Raw genomic sequence first — 18362 nt, 5'->3', positions numbered from 1 at the left:
TTTACATAGACATTAAACGACTTTCTCCTGGAGTCATTTACCACCGTCCTAAGTGCCCTCTTTGGGACTATAGCCGTAATCGGAGTCTAACCAGACGAAGAGTTTCCGCTGCTTCGTGAGACCCGCATAACTTTAGCACAATTACGTTCTGAATATTGTAGCAGACCCAATACATTTCTGGCATTTAAAGGTACCTCGCAAGACACATATTCACAAGTGTATGTAATATGAAAAAATCGTCATGCCGAACAAACATGTGCCAGCTTAACAAGATAGACTTTTTATATTCATACCAGATGTTACGCTCAGTTTTCGTCACTGATCGAAGTATCCTTATGATAATATACGAATGTACTTTCATGCTATACAATAAACATATAGCGTGTCCTAGCTTTCGTTAAATTTTTCTTTTATTTATTTTATATATCAAAACTTTTATACGAATTAGAAAATCCATATTTTATTTTCTGTAAATTTTCTTATCGCTAGTACCTTTTAATGGTAAAGTTTTTTTTTAAATCGCTTTTGGCAAAACTGCAAAAAGTTGACTTTCTATGCAGAAATAAGGGTGTAAAATATTATTGTATGTTAGAAGGTGCACCCGACAACATTAATTTTTGAAAATCCGTTAAAGTCCACCTTTTTATTTTCTCTTCGCAAAATTATGTATGAACATGTATGCACACATTTATAAATTTCACTTTTTGTTCTTGTTAGTATTAAGGTTGATTTCAAAGCATTTTCATGGCTTTATAAAGTTATAAGGCTAGGCTCATAAGGCTATTTAGTGCTAGTATTGTGGATGAATAAAACTGTCCGCGGATGACATATGGCAAAAATAAATTTTTTGTTTTTTGGTAGGACTGTTATAAGCTTACTTGGCAAATTTCAGCGTGATATGTCACATAGTTTGTTTTCTGTGCTACTGTAAACAAGTCAAGCTCGAGTGCGTTCTTCGAATTCTCTTTTATGACTTCAATTGTCTCAAAATGTTTTCCACGGAGCGGCAACTTGAGCTTGGGAAACAGGAAAAAGTCACATGGAGCCATATCAGGCGAATACGGTGCTTGCGGAACGATATTAACATTATTTTTGTTCAAATAATCGCGAACAAGACGTGATGTGTGAGCTGGTGCATTATCGTGATGCAAGAACCATGACTTGTTGTCCCACAATTCGTTCCTTTTAAGACGAATGTTCTCGCGCAAACGCTTTAAAACGTCTAAATAATATTCAGCGTTAACCGATCGGCCTTGCGGAAGGAACTCCGAGTGCACCACACCTTCGTAATCGAAAAAAACAGTCAGCATAACCTTAATTTTTGAGCGACTTTGGCGTGGTTTTTTGGGTTGATGTACGGCCCTCTTTGAACGATTTGTACCACTGGAAAACACGTGCACGTGATAGAGCAGAGCCCCATAGGTTGTCTGCAACATTTTTAAGGCGTCTGAAGCCGAAATTTTGTTGGAATAACAAAATTTCAAACAAATTCTTTGTTCAACTTGAATTTCCATCGTTAAGTTCGAAGAACACACTCGAGATTGACTTGTTTACAGTAGCACAGAAAACAAACTATGTGATATATCACGCTGAAATTTGCCATGTAAGCTTATAACAGTCCTACCAAAAAACAAAAAATGTATTTTTGCCATATGTCATCCGCGGACCGTTTTATTGATAACGTCTCGTTCATATTTGAGTAGAAGTTAATTATGCCGATTTTATTTATGTATTAATCAAATTAGTTTTATAATTAAAAACATGAAACTTAAAATCTTTGATATATGAAATTTATTGTAAAATTTGGTTTATTTTTCGAAGTTTGATTAATCGGGGGGCATCGGAAAACGTTAACCAAGGTAATATTTTGTGATTTTTATTGGCTCTTATAAAACGACTTTTTATTACTCTACCATTACAAAATACGTAATTATAATTTTTTGATCGTTCATCATTTGAGTGGATTGGAAATTTGGTATTAGAATTTTGACAAATGTTCCCAAACTGCACAAGCATGCACCAAACATTCATAAAATTCTTCGGATAATGGGAATTTCGCCTGCCCACCAATGAACGCGCCTACTCAACATTACGGATGACTGAAGATAGCCATAACTGAAGATAGCCTGTGTCTTGTTTTCGTCAACTAATTCAACCGAGAACAAGTTTTCCAACATTTTTATTTCAAATCAATATATAAAAAAAATAGTTTAATTAAGTAATCACTTTGATAATCAAATTTCTAATAATTGGAATTGAATTATTAGTGTGCTTATAAGTGATAATAACCCGGTGAGAGATCGGAACTGGATTTTGGCTGGGTACCAGTTGGATTTTCCATTTCTTCGCTCGATTCTAGAATAGACACCGGCCAGTCCCTAGTTCTACGATTAATGCCTATTTTAGAGAGGTATTGTTAGGGAATTCCAAGAAGGCACTGACCGTGGATTCACTATCAGGGGTTATTTAAAAGAAAGAGCGATACATTTTTTGAATCCACGTTGAAAAACGGTAAAAAAACGGGAATTATTGGCACACTTTTTTTCATTTTTACACACCCACTCAAAAGTTACTAGGGTGGTAGTGCCGTATAACCATAAAGTTAGCACAACCAGGGGTTATTTAACAAAATCCAATCCTGTCTGGGTACCAGTTGGATTTTCCATTTCTTCGCTCGATTCTAGAATAGACACCAGCCAGTCCCTAGTTCTACGATTGATGCCTATTTTAGAGAGGTATTGTTAGGGAATTCCAAGCAGGCGCCGTGGATTCACTATCAGGGGTTATTTAAAAAAAAGAGGGATACATTTTTTGAATCCACGTTGAAAAACGGTAAAAAAACGGGAATTATTGGCACACTTTTTTCATTTTTACACACCCACTCAAAAGTTACTAGGGTGGTAGTGCTGTATAACCATAAAGTTAGCACAACCAGGGGTTATTTAACAAAATCCAAAGAGCTGCAATTTTTTCGATTTCACAGCAAAAAAGCGGTAAAAAACGAAAATTGAATAGCTACATATATTTGATTTTGATTTTTAAAAGTGGTTATAACCTGACGGACATCTCATGAGGGTTATCGTAATTATTATAGAGAGAACCAACGCAGTATCTACTGTAGCAATTTTGTCTAGATTCACACCAGTTTACTTAAGTTAAGCCTTGCCACGCAAAAACCTGCCCGGTATTTACGAAGAACATCCTACTTTTGTCAAATATTTCAAGACCCTATTTAGAAAATTCAACTCAAGAAGTATCTTTCTAGTGCCAGTGAAACGCAATCGAGATAAAGTTTGCCTGACTTAAAACTGACTGTAGATTGGATTAGCACAAAAAGAATATCCAGCTTTTGGTAAGTGAGTAAAAAATAGCAGGTAAAGTTCATGATATTTTATTTTATCTTTTTTGTTTCAACATAACACAGTACATCGTGCAAACTTCGTCGCTACTATTTAAAAAATGCAAAACTCTTAATGTTGACTTTTGTGAAAAATGTAAGACTTGTTTGTTTTGGTAGAACTTGAGTTCTATTGAATTTCTCGAAAACAAGTGTGTGAAATATGTTAAACTTCGGTGGCGTTGGCTGAAGTTGGTTGAAATATCTAAGCTACAGTACATGTTTCATTAACATATTCAAATCAGAAAGTGAACGTAAGTATCATTTCGATTTTCTGTTGGGGTTTTTGAAACAATTATCTTTTTCAGCTATTATGAACATAAGAAATTATTTCGGCGGAAAACGTCACCGTTTAGCCTTCATCCAAGAATACTATAGATGCTCAGGTTATCTCGCAATCTGAATCTCAAACAACATTAACAATATCAATAAATGCGATAAAAGATTTACCTAAAAAGGGAGAACCTATCAAGCAAATAGTTTTGACGCAGTACCCTAAAAGTAATATAATAACCGTTCTTTTCTATCACCATGGTTCCACGAATATAAATGGTTGATGCATTCGGTGAAAAAAAGACGCTGCTTTTTGTTATGCATGTATGCAGTTTAAACCATCAGATTTGAAAGATGTGGCATTTACTTTAAGTGGCTTTAGAAACCGAAAAAATGCGAAAGATGCTAAATGAGGCTTTCCACGACATGAAAGGACAGGATCACATCTTGAAGCTATGATTTTGTGGGAGGAAAAAAAGAATCGGCAAAATACAAACACAGAAATTTCAACTCTTGTCAATGACGAAGCACTTGGTAAACATAGATATTACATAAAATCTATTATTGAAGTCGTTCAATTCCTGGCGACCAATGAACTTCCCTTTCACGGATCTTATGACGTTGATAAAAAAGCTGAACGTAGTTTATTCATACAACTTTTCGAGTTTACGTTAAAAAAGGATAGTTTTTTAGCTAAGTACAACGAAACTATTCCCAAAACTGCTAAATACACATCTCCAGAAATACAAAATGAAGTAATTGAAATCATGGCTAAATCAGTTAGAGAATCAGTAGTTTCTAATGTGAAAAATGCTGATGTTCCATGGTTTACGCTAATGGTAGACGGAACCAAAGACAAAAACAACCCAGAGAATATAGCTATCGCTCTCAGATACGTGAAGGAAGGAACAGCTCGAGAATCATTACTCGATATTATTACCACTAAGGGATTGGACGCTAAATCATTCACCGAAAAAACAATTGAAACATTGCGTGAGAATAGTATCGATTTGTCGTGTCTTTTGAGCCAATGCTATGATGGAGCTAATGTGATGAGTGGTAAAAGAGGAGGTGTTTCTGATCCCCTGTAACAACACCTAAATCGTAAAATTCCTTACATACACTGCTTCAACCATCGTCTCCATCTCGTTGTTGTAAAATCGGTGTCTGACAATGATTCGCTGAGGAACTTTTTTGATATGTGTGTGATGTTACATTAAGTTTTTCACCATCCCAATATTTCTTCTTTATATGAGTTCGATTGCTGCCGCAATGATGGTCCGGTAACTTTGCAATTACACAGGTGTGTGTTGTGTTATCTAATTACCCTAAAATAAATAGAGTGCTCGATGAAGTACAATAGTTACCCAGTCTAAATTGTTCAATGGAGAAGAAAGACCAAGAAGTACCATATTTTAATTAAAACAGTCATAAAAACGGAAGAATTTCGATTTTGTTTAATTTTTGCTAAAAAGTTTGTGAGGATTATATATCCAGCGGACGCTGCAATGCAGTCACGAACAGCGAGCTTGAAAGACGTCATAGAGCCAGTTCTTCAACAACTTCAAGTTGAGAGATCGAACCGGAAGGAATTTGAATTAATTTTGGAAGATGCGTATAAGCTCATACCCATGACTGAACCCATGAACGAAACAATGTCCAAACGAAAAATTAAAACAACTGAGCATCCAAGCTACATAACTGAGACCAGATTACCTTCATACTCTGCGAATCGCGCAACTGATGGGAACCTACAAGAAACAAATAAGAAGCTAAAAGGAATTTACAATGAACGCCTTGATCTTATAATAAACGAAATCAAGTGACGCTTCTCAGAGAATCAAGAGCTAGTTACTGCGATTACATTAGCGAATTCAAAAGGAATGATTTTAATAGCTTTAGAGAACTACGTAATTTGAAACATTTACCGTGAACACAAAATTTGTCCCTTCCATTTACTAGCACTTATGAATTTATATGTTTACAGGTTTAAAAGTTCCCAGCGAAGAAGAATTGACAGTCGTGAAAAACTTTTTCAAGAATAGAAAGGAACAGGCTGACGATGGAACACAGTTGGAGGTCCTTTTCAGTTTTCGTGAAGCTTTAAGTGATACGTTCGAGCTGACGACAGCTGTTGAGACATTTGGGTGCAGTACAGCAACTTGCGAATCAACGTTTTCAGCATTGACCGCAATTAATAGGCCGCAACGCCTGTCCATGACCCATACCCGCATGGCTCGTCTACTTAGCTTTTGAAAGGCATCACATACGTGCAATTAATATTGATATGATTCTCCGAAAATTTAATGATAACAAAATCGTAAACTGGCATTGTGCTAAGTATCTATTCTTAGCAATATTTTTTATATGTTTCTTTTAAACATTAATTGAAAATTGAATTTTCTTATTTATTTTATTTACAACTATTTAATTATATAATAAAATAATAGGTCTATCGATAAGTTCGTGCGGTTTTACAACAGATGGCGTAACTTGATTATTATTCCATCGATCCACATTTCCAAACATTCATTGGAGAGCTACTGTCGTAAGGCACAAACGTCAGTATAAGTTTTTTATTTGAAGCGTAAACAACAATATTTTTACCACACTTGAAAATGTCGAATTTCGTGCCAAATAATGTGTTTTTGCGGGGAATTCTTCTTCATTATTTTAATATGAAGAAAAAAGCAGCCGAAAGTCATCGTATCTTGGTGGAAGTTTATGGTGAGCATGCTCTAGCTGAGCGAACGTGCCAGAAGTGGTTTGCACGCTTTAAAAGTGGTGATTTTGGCTTGGAAGACGAAGAACGCGAGGGTGCGCCGCCAAAGTTCATGGATACCGAATTGGAGGAATTGCTCGATCAAGATCCGGCTCAAACGCAAGAAGAGGTTGCAAAAACTTTGGGAGTTGATCAATCAACCATTTCCAAACGTTTAAAAGCCATGGGAATGATCCGAAAGGTAGGCCATTGGGTGCCGTATGAATTGAAGCCAAGAGACGTTGAACGCCGTTTTATGGCATGCGAACAACTGTTTCAACGGCACAAAAGAAAGGGTTTTTTGCATCGAATTGTGACTGGCGATGAAAAGTGGGTCCATTACGACAATCCAAAACGTCGGGCAACGTATGGATACCCTGGCCATGCTTCAACATCGACGTCGGCGCAGAATATTCATGGCCTGAAGGTTATGCTGTGTATCTGGTGGGACCAGCTGGGTGTTGTGTATTATGAGCTACTGAAACCGAATGAAACGATTACGGGGGATGTCTACCGACGACAATTGATGCGTTTGAGCCGAGCACTGCGAGAAAAACGGCCGCAATACGCCGATAGACACGACAAAGTTATTTTGCAACATGACAATGCTCGGCCACATGTTGCACAAGTGGTCAAAACATACTTAGAAACGCTCAAATGGGATGTCTTACCCCACCCGCTGTATAGTCCAGACCTTGCGCCATCCGATTACTATCTCTTCCGATCGATGCAACATGGCCTGGCTGACCAGCACTTCCGTAATTACGATGAAGTCAAAAAATGGATCGATTCGTGGATTGCGGCAAAACCGACCGAATTTTTCACAAAAGGAATCCGTGAATTGCCAGAAAGATGGGAAAAAGTAGTAGTAAGCGATGGACAATACTTTGAATATTAAATTTGTAACCATTTTACGTCAATAAAGTTTCAAATTTCGAAAAAAAACCGCACGAACTTAACCATAGTCCATTAATTTATAATAAAAACAATTTATTACACAAATAATTTTAATCAATTATTATTTTAATTATTTGTTTTTGCAAACTTTTAATCCTGCCCGTCCTTCGATAGTATCTGCCCGTACAGTTGGTTAGGTCTGGCTACGGGCCTGAGCGGAATTCACTAACACAATTTCAGTTCTAAATTCTCCTTTTCTACCTACATGGCGATTTTCTTATCAACGACCCATAGGTGAGAAATGGGGAATATCCATGAGCCTGTCGTCCGTTAGCTGTAACATATATCGTGTAACAGATGATTTTTCATGGCCTAAGTGGAGCGGCAAGCTGCAAAAGAAACGTTTGATTGAGATGCTCGCCTGAGGCACGGCTTCTTTTAGGAGCTGTCGATGATATCCTAAAGCAATGTACACAAAGTATTAAGTAAATATTAATTCCAAATAACCAATTATTTTTCAATTTTATTTCAATTACTTTGTACAAGTACTTTGGCTAGTATGTCTTTTTGTTATTCTTATTTGTGTTATTCGCTGATTTTGATATTTTATTTAACAAAGATGCCGCTCTCTTTCAATTTAAATAAATAGAAGAAGACAGCTGTTTAGAGTTAGATAACATAAATAAGTGAACAGCACAATCGTTAGTGCAACCGGCAAATACTGTAGAAAAAATGACAATTGTCGAATCGTTTAATATAATGTATAACTTAGGTGAAGTCATTCTGTTTCATCAGTTTGTACGTTACCACGTGCAGCGAAACTTGCGGTTTTAAACAGTAATTAATTACATAATTACATCTTCTTGATGTTCATGCTTCTTTATTTTATGTGTATCTTATCTGCTGTAGTCGATGGATTGGTGCGTGACTACCATTCGGAACTCGGGTACGTTGGTTCGAATTTCCGTGAAACGCCAAAATGAAACGCCTGCCACTCGGCAGGCAATTGTAAGGCTCCGAGTGTCTTTCTGCCATGAAAAAGCTTCTCATAAAAAATATCTGCCGTTCGTAGCCGGCTTAAAATTGTAGGTGAAACAATATAAAGACGCATGCCTCAAATAGGAGGAGGTGCTCGGCCAAACACCCCAAAAGGGTGTAATTGTCCAATTGTCTAGCTTGCATACGTATTACTGTATGTTGTCCTGATTTAAGGGGTATGTCAGGATGCATTCCTTGTCATACAGTTCCTGGACATATCAATACAAGCCCCTGAGCGACTTGTTGCTCATAAGGACACCATTTTGAAAACGAAATTTTTTTTCTACAAATTTTACGTTTCCTCCACTTTTACTCAAAATTTCTATAGTGTTTTGCTAAGGGAGCGGAGTTGTCAAGAGGGAACGAGAAAGCTGCTTACTGAGCAAACCTTTTATTATTTAATCATGTTCTACAGGTACATACATAATATAAATCAAGATTTTAATGGCATTTAATGATAAATACTTTTAATTTAGGTACTGCATTTCCAAGGAATACAAGGGCCACAAAGAAAGTTTCCGGAAAAAACACAGTTCTTTTAGCCAGAAGATTCACTAAAAGAGAAATCTGACGGTGAGAAAGGAACGAACGATTTTCTCTGCCAAGTATGTGTATTGTATAATTAATATTGGCATCCTAATATTATACATACATATCCTGAAATATATTGTAATATTTTTATTCTTACATTTCAGATAATGGAGTCCGCTGAGCGTAATTTTCTTGCATTGTATGCGGCATAGAAATTACACTACGAGCATGATCTTAGAACAGAAATGATGGATTTGCTTCATGAGTCATGGACTGATCCATTTCAGCACCTGCGTCTTACTCCCAACTCGATTACATTTTTTGCTTGAAGTGCCGTATGAATAGTTCTTTGCCAGAATAATAGTATACAAATTCATTTTAATTCAGTTTTCTGATACTATTATTGTACGCTTTCGTATTGTCGGAGATCCACGGGGAAATGCAAAAACCTGGTAAGGTCAAACCATGGAAAAATACGGGACATAGGAAATGCTGATGTATGAAAGTCCAAAAAGCTTATTGGAAAATGTATTGATACCGTTTTATTTGAAACTTTTTTCCATTCATAATAAAATAAAAAATTTCATTCTTTACGCTAAAAATACAGCTATTGAAATTTTATGATATTCCAATCAGTAGTTCATGAGTTATTGTTAATGATTCTGCGCAGTGTTTGGCCATGTTTAACCCTAATAAACCGGAATTTTTGCATCGATATATGACAATGGATAAAACATGGATCCATCTCTTCACTCCGGAATCAAAACGATCGTAATTTTTGAGTGGACAGCAACTGGTGAACCTCGTCCAAAGCGCCCGCAAGCACAACAATCGGTTGGAAAGGTTATGCCCTTGGTATTTTAGGATGTGCTTGGAGTAATATTCATCGACTATCTTCAGAAGGGAAATGACATCAACAGTGAATATTATATAGTGTTATTGGAGCGTTTAAAAGCCAAAATTGCAAAGAACCGTCCGCATATGGCAAAGTTTTGTTTCATCAAGGCAACGCACCGTGTCGCAAGTCAATCAAAACAATAGCACAACTACATGAATTGACCTTCGAATTGCTCACACATCCATCCTTATGTGGGATGGATTTGCCAAATCTGGCTCCCAGCGGTTACTGGCTATTCGCAGACTTGAAAAATATACTCGCTGGTGAGAAATTTTCGCTCGAAGGAAGCGGTTATCGCGGAAACTGAGGCCTATTTTGAGGAAAAAAAAAATTGTTCCATAAAAGTCGTATTAAAATGTTATAGCGGCACGGGAATGAGAGCGCTGTTCTTGATGGAAATTATGTTGATGAATAAAGCTAATTTTGAACAAAAAAAAAACCTGTTTTATTTGTTAGGCCCGAGACTTTTCAGTCGAAGCAGCGTTGACAAAAGTCAACAAACAAAACAAAGTTCCTAGCTTGTGATAAGGTAAAGAAGAGTTTTTTTCGTTACTTTTATTATGTTTGCTGTTTTACTAATATTTAGTTCAGTCATTATTTAGACAATTAAGCATTAAAAATGGCTCCACGCAGAGAAACATTAGTTGGAGTAAGAAAATTGGTTATACAGCATAGCAAAGAAAAGAGGCATACGGTGAAATTTCAAAACCTTTAAACTTGAGTTGACCAACAGTGCAGAGCATTGTAAATAGAAAGAAAACCGCGCAGTGGTCGTCCGAAGAAACTGTTTCGTGTGGACAAAAATCCAAAAGTTAATGCTTCAAAATTAGCCGAACATGCGCCAGCACATCTCAAAATTGTGCCCATCAAACAACAATTCGAAGAACTTTTACTAGTAACGGTTTCCACAGCGGAACACCACGCAAAAAGCCGTTGCTTAGAGTTTGCCAAAGCACATAAAGAAAAGGGGATACATTTTTGGCAAAAAGTTTTGTTTACAGATGAGTCAAAGCTTAATATACATTCTGTCAAAAAATATCGGAAATTGTTCATTTAAAAAGCGCGTATTAAACATATCGCACCCTAAATACAAAAAGGTCACAACTCAAAATTTTCCACACTCGAGCTTGATTTGTTTACAGTAGCACAGAAAACAAACTATGTGACATATCACGCTGAAATTTGCCATGTAAGCTTATAACAGTCCTACCAAAAAACAAAAAATTTATTGTATTTTTGCCATATGTCATCCGCGGACCGTTTTATTGATAACGTCTCGTTCATATTTGAGCAGAAGTACATTTTGAGTTGTGACCCTTTTGTATTTAGGGTGCGATATGTCTAAATTTGTTTTGCTGAAATGTTGGTGTAACTGTCCTCTATAATGTCGCTGAGTTTGAGTGTGATCTGTCAATTAGCTTGTTTTTGGCATTTAATTATATCAATCAGCCGCAGGTGTGCTCTGCAATTTTCACTATGGATAAAAATATCGAAAAAGGAATTTGCCTCAAACATTTTTTCTTGTGCCGAATCGTTGAAAATGTTGCAGAAAGCCTATGATGGCAAGTGTGCTTTATCAAAAACACGGCTCTACGAGTGGTATAAGGCTTTTGCAGATCTGGTCGCCCATCAACGTCTTCAACGGATGAAAACGTCGACAAAGTCAGGGAAATGGTGCTGGAAAACCATCACTTAAGTTTGAAGGAGGTACCAATTCGTAACATTTTACACGACCAATTGGACATGAGACGCGTGGCTGCTCGACTTGTTCCAAGAAAGTTGAATTTCTTTCAAAAAATTCATTGGAAGAAGGTAGCTGAAGACATGCTTGAGCAAGTGAATTCGGACCCAACGTTTATCCAGCGCATCATAACAGGTGATGAGACGTGGGTAAATGAGTTTGACATTCAAACCAGTCAAGAGGCGGCTGAATGGCGCTATCCACATGAGCCGAAACTCAAAAAACCACGTCAAAGTACGTCAAAAGTGTAAGTCATGATACTCGTTTTCTTTGATTATTATGGTGTTGTGCACTCAGAAATCGTTCCAAATGGTTCTACGGTAAATAAAGAATATTATTTGGAAGTTATGCGACGTTTGAGAGAGAATGGAAAGAAAACTCATGGATCTTGCATCACCATAACGCACCGTCTCACAAGGCTCATATTGTGAACACTTTTTTGACCAAAAACTCGACAAATATCATCGAAAAACCACCGTGTTTACCGGAATTAGCCCCCTGTGACTTTTTCCTTTTCCCACTTACTTAAATTGCCACTCCGCACACGCCGCTTTAAGTTCATAGAGGCCATTAAGAAGAATTCGCTGAAGGAGCTGAAGAAGATCTCTTCAAACGCGTTTAAGTGTGCGGAGTTATTTGATGACTGGATTAATCGTTGGTATATGTGTATTGCTTCGAATGGAGTCTATTTTGAAGGCGAAAATATAAATTTTTACGATTAAACAATTATTTTGCGTTTTATTGAAGAATTCCCCGTATTTTTTTGACAGAATGTACGTATTATATTTAGCAGCGATAAAAGGGCAAAAGCTTTGAGGAAAAAGTACTGCTCTTAAACCGAGGAATTTACTATCAACTTTCAAATATAGTGGCAGCAACGTAATGGTTTAGGGAGCTGAATCTGGAGTTGGAAGAATAGCTTTTATTTAGGGTAAAATGAATCGATATAAATACAAATCTTTGTTGTATCTTAATTTGAAGCCTTCGGTGGATAATTTGGAGCTTGGTGCAGTTTGAATCTTTCAATAAAGTAACGACGCAAAACACTTGGCACACATTGTTAAAGATTGGTTGCGTTACTATGCACCAATACATGGAAACACACCTCCGAAAATTTCAGCTTTAAATGTTGGTAAACATGTATACGAAATCTTGGAACGCATGCATCTAGCGCTGCTGTGCTCAAAGAGCGTATACTCGTATTACAAAGTTAGTACAGTATAACATATGTATGCAGAGCTGACAAATTTATTTATTTCGATGCAACGCCGCCTACAATTCTAACATACGGGCAACTCAATACTAAAACAATATAATAATAATAATAATAATAATAATAATAATAAAACAATAAAATAAGTTATTTTGGAATTTTATTTTTCTCACAACTTTGTTATTTTATGTTAAAAACGTATCAATATATTTTTCAATACATTTTTTAGACTTCTAAACCAACGGAAATATGGGATGATTGTATGAATGTAAGGGATGTATCAGATCCAATTTTGAGGCAGTGCTCTTAATAAAGTACAGTATGTGCTCCATAATATTACAATCATTTTCATATAAAACTGCTTAAATAAACATTTTTTTTTTTGGTTTCATGTTGGGTGAACAAGAAATGTGCAATTTTTAATAAGCAAATCCCGAATGGTGTTCACGCACGAAGAATTAAGAAAAAAACAAGGAAACTGGTTGAAATGGGCAGAGCAATCGACACAGCCGGTGGAGACAACAAAAATATAACCAAGACGGTAGTTCATCACTATCGGCGAGGTAACCGGCATACTGGTTTAAGGAATCCAGCGGGTAACCTATAGGATAACTAGCATAATAGGGTACAACAAACAACAGAGTAGCAACCGCCTTAATTATGAAAGTGTTATTCATTATTAGATTACAGAAATACTTAAAAAGTAACTATTACCAAAATATTAAAGACTAAATTAGAAATTACTTGATAATTTAGCCTGGAATAAAACGATTCAAGTATGGACTTAAATGCAGATCTTGATTCTGAAAATTCAACATCTACTCTCTTTGAGATGGTATTGAATTCCGAAAGCACTCTAAAAATTGGGACTAAGGAATAACAACTAAATCTAGCTGTGTTAGAATAAAAAGCGATTGAAATCGTCAAATTCTGTGAGGAACATTGAAACTAATCTCCTCGAATAATTCAGGATGGCCAGTGTATCCACAAGCTAGGTCAAAGAGAAACATCAAAAACGAAAGGGTTCTTTCTAATGACTGTAAGCTTATTAGTTGACACGGAGCAGCATAGGATGGAAGCAGGTCGGAAAAATGAACCCATTCGATTTGCGAAGGATGATTGTTATAAATTGGGTTCCAGATGATTGACACATATTTTAATTTGAGATTAATTTTTCTATTGTAGTATAGGGGTCCTTAAAGTCATTTGATTATATTTATATATATATATATATATATATATATATATATATATATATATATATATATATATAAATTATAGGTCTATGAATAAGTTCGTGCGGTTTTTTTTTCGAAATTTGAATTTCGGATCATTCCCATGGCTTTTAAACGTTTGGAAATGGTTGATTGATCAACTCCCAAAGTTTTTGCAACCTCTTCTTGCGTTTGAGCCGGATCTTGATCGAGCAATTCCTCCAATTCGGTATCCATGAACTTTGGCGGCGCGGCCAAAATCACCACTTTTAAAGCGTGCAAACCACTTCTGGCACGTTCGCTCAGCTAGAGCATGCTCACCATAAACATCCACCAAGATGCGATGACTTTCGGCTGCTTTTTTCTTCATATTAAAATAATGAAGAAGAATTCCCCGCAAAAACACATTATTTGGCACGAAATTCGACATTTTCAAGTGTGGTAAAAATATTGTTGTTTACGCTTCAAATAAAAAACTTATACTGACGTTTGTGCCTTACGACAGTAGCTCTCCAATGAATGTTTGGAAATGTGGATCGATGGAATAATAATCAAGTTACGCCATCTGTTGTAAAACCGCACGAACTTATTCATAGTCCAAGTACCTGGTTTAAAAAAAGAATACCCGAGTCCAAACCACACCCAAAATCGACATAGTCTTTAACCATTGGTCATTACTTATATATATTTCCAGCGCTACGAACCAAAAGCGCTAAAACCTAAATGTTCTGTTCGCTATCTCTGGGCTCTACTCACTTGCCGAAAGATTTGCATATGAAGGCAACAACAAAGTTATCAAACAAGATTCGCCGCTAGCGAGTATGGTTATACCTCATATAATTGGTATAACACACTATTTTCAATACTGCCAACTCTTTTCAAGAGAGTTTCATTAGAACGCATTCATACACGGAGCCTCTATTTGCTTCAACTTTGCGAATTCTCTTTTGGTGTTGACCACCATGTTTTCATTCGTCAGCAACAGAGCTTGTACGAGTATTTATTTAGTTTTTGGTCTGCTATCAACAACAATATTGAGAAGAACGCGAGCACCCTTTTGTGGACAAAGCACGAGCATCATAAGTAACGAGCTAAAGCAACAAATGTCTCCCAGTGCTTCCAGACAAAAGTAATTTTTGGCAGCTCTTTTCCAGCGCTACGAATATGCTAAGCCTTGTCGAAACGAAGAGGCCTATTGTTAAATACTTATCTCGAATACAAACACCTATGTCCTTCTTAACACTAGTGAGATTTGACAGCTGAACATTTTGGTTCTGCGCTACCGGTCACGCTTGCATTAGACACACTGTATGTTTGTTTCTTAATGCTCTCATATACACTCTGTCAAATAGTTATAGCACTTTGACTTCTGCTGATATATGACCAACTAACGCTCTACTGTTACTCTCTATTTTTATACTGACTACACCAAACTGCACTTTCAATTGTTGTCTAAGACACACAAATATTATTATTTTTTGTTCACTTTCTTTTAAGTACAAAGTTAACGGTAAGAGAACGTAGACTAATAATAAACAAAGGCTGTGCAATATTGGCTAAGATTGAAGGCGACAACCGGCACAAATACAAGCGTTTAGATATCACCCAACAATGAACCTTTCCGAAATTCCTTTATAAACACTCTTCAAATGTCAGTATAGGGAAATTGAAAGAGACTGGCTTTCTTAAGGACTGAGTCCATCTCGCATAAAATATAGAAATATTTATCTTGAGTATAAGGCAGTAAATTGCGATCCTGTACGCAGGCGAGTTGAAGATTGTTTTATGGACCTTTATAACTGTTATTGTTAATTTCATTATTATTATACAAATTATAAGAGGAAGCTTGTTTTTTAACCTAATTTAATTTCATTTCATAAAACTAATATAACAATTACTCCTTCATTCTTAAAATGCGTATTTTTTTAACATATTTTTCAATCAACTTTTCTTCTCTTGTAATATATGCATATGTATATGTATGCATATAAAAGTTTTTAAATCAGTTAACACCTTAACTCACCACGACGTTGAACTTTACATCTTTATTTGACACAAAATATTATATAATTATATAGGCTGATGAGAATTTTAAATCATTTTTTTTATCAAAAAACAAACGCTTCTTATGTTAAACATCTCTTACAGCATGGACGGGAAGTATCCGTATGTGTGTTTATGTAAATATATATACAACAATAAAATTTCCTCCAAAAGGATTATTTTCGCACATTTACTATTAAACATATTTCTTTTTTGCACACTACACTTGCTTACTTAAATATAACCGTTATTCATATTAACTCACACAAATAATTCGATGCAACGATCAGGAAAGCTTGATTATTATACAAGTACTTGAAGGATATAAACTGATAAACATTAGTTTGTTAATATCCCTAGATTTCGCGTAAACACGCGACTGATTCGTCGCAGAGGAAACTGTCAACTAATCGTGCGCTTTTTCGAAAATCATAATCCAAGCTCAGCGTACGCAAAAATCTTCCAAGCGCGAATTATATGAGTATTTATCTGAGGAGAATTTTCACAATGTGAATTCATTTAAATACGATCTCTGCAATCCACGAATTATGAGCAAACAAATTGGTCGTACCGAACGCATTTGTAACATGTCACAGTGGCGGCAAATATGAATTATATAGTATATCGTTGAAAGAACTACAAAATTCACAGACGAGTGTTTGGGCACAACGACACACTGTATTTTTTATGTTTAGCTCAACTCGAGCGTGTATGCAAAGGGAAAGGTGGGATGAATTAGATAGTGATTTGCCGCCATCATGCGTATTCTTACATGTATATGCAAATGCCCAGAAGTATATACATACATATGTATATGTATGTATGCATTTATGAATATGCACACTGTAATGTAATTAGTGATGACCACCGAAAGTGCTGTAAACTGGCACATACTGGCACATTGGATCTATCTTTGGTAAATACATTATTCGATTTTTGATATCAAGCGTCGATTTTTACATTTTGAATTCAAGCAATTGTTCCGAAGCCTGTCTTGCTTTGCGTTATCAAAATTGCCGCGACATGTACGGATTTAAAAGAGCGATCGACAACTATCTGATCTTTTCATTTCAGTATTATGACAGAGTCACATCCAGAGTGATAAGGTGGATGGCGACAGATAATGTCAATTTGTTGATAGTAAACAAATCCTATTATAATCTATGAGGCGATCTCACTCCCCCGCATAACTATCAACACTGTTATTTACTAACTAAATTGCAAAATAACAGTAGTTTACTCGTTTCCTATTTGAGTGATGTTTATTCGTTTTTCGTATGGATTATTTTGCGGTACGTTATACTCGCATGTATATGTACATATGTGTAACTGTCTTTTGCAACTAAATAACAATTTCATTCATTTATACATCCACATTTGCTTCATCCGCATTTGCTGCACCCAGGGATGTTATAAATACTGGTATATCATTGAACACAAATTTCTAAACAGATCTGCCTTTCGGAGTTTACGAATTGCTCAATTTGAAAAATGTTCTCGTTAGAAAACACAATGTTCGGAAATTAACCACTTTCGGCCAAGTGAAGCAACTCCTTCGCTCTCTCAAGTCTGACTTGTTGCTGCTTTGGTGTGAGATCATGCGTCTTTTGGATCTTGTAAGGCTTGACTTTGGGTGCTACGATCAGATATTTCCAGTTCTTTCTCCATTTGATTGACGTTTCATCGGAGACTTCGCTCAAGTCGCTTCTTCACTTTTTGAACCATTTCCCGTAAAGGTGCAGTCTTTTGACGACCACCTCCATGACGTTTCGCGATGCTGCCAGTATCATTGTAACGAGTAATGGTGCGATAAACAAAAACTTTGTTTACTTTAAGGTGCTCGAGCTATGTAGTAGTACAGGCCATTTGGCAAAAAATTGTTCAGAAGCTAATCAGCACTAGAAGGGAAGCATTCGCCACTGGGGAACATTCGCCATCGTTACCTTCGAAGTGCTATCTTTTTTTTTTTGGCAATTGATCATTTGTCCATCAGTCGATTATCTCTTGTCACTTCATCTTTCACAGCTCTACGTTGCTGTGACAATTTTTGCATACAAATATATTTCGTAATAACTCTTTTGATATTAGTTCTAAAGACGCAATATTCATATGTGGAATGCCACAAATGTTCATGCATGTAAAATTTACATTACCATACATGTTTAAAGTTCGAGTGACTACGCCTCGTTATTTAGATCCGGCATTGACGTCCGCCGTAGTCAAATTAGTTGGAGCGCTGTAGTGCTCGGCTTCGAAGCCTTGAACATGAAACACCAAATGATAGAACAAGTGTTTTTTCTAAAAGTGATCGCCCCTCGTATGGCAATGACAAACTACGGAGTGTAGACGCACACCA

At 36.3% G+C, this 18362-nt stretch overlaps 1 protein-coding gene across 1 annotated transcript in view; it reads right to left on the bottom strand.

Annotated features, from left to right (window-relative positions):
- Positions 1-16802, bottom strand: part of LOC129248094 (uncharacterized) — an 89218-nt gene extending 72416 nt beyond the window's left edge. The window contains exon 1 of the mRNA XM_054887529.1: positions 16779-16802. The gene's annotated coding sequence lies outside the window, so the exon portion shown is untranslated. The remainder of the gene's footprint in view (positions 1-16778) is intronic.
- Between the last annotated feature and the right edge of the window lie 1560 nt (positions 16803-18362).

Source organism: Anastrepha obliqua, chromosome 5, assembly GCF_027943255.1.
Source record: "Anastrepha obliqua isolate idAnaObli1 chromosome 5, idAnaObli1_1.0, whole genome shotgun sequence".
Classification (NCBI taxonomy): Eukaryota; Metazoa; Arthropoda; class Insecta; order Diptera; family Tephritidae; genus Anastrepha; species Anastrepha obliqua.
The sequence above is the reverse complement of the archived record's forward strand: the minus strand, read 5'-3'. Positions and strand labels throughout refer to the sequence as shown.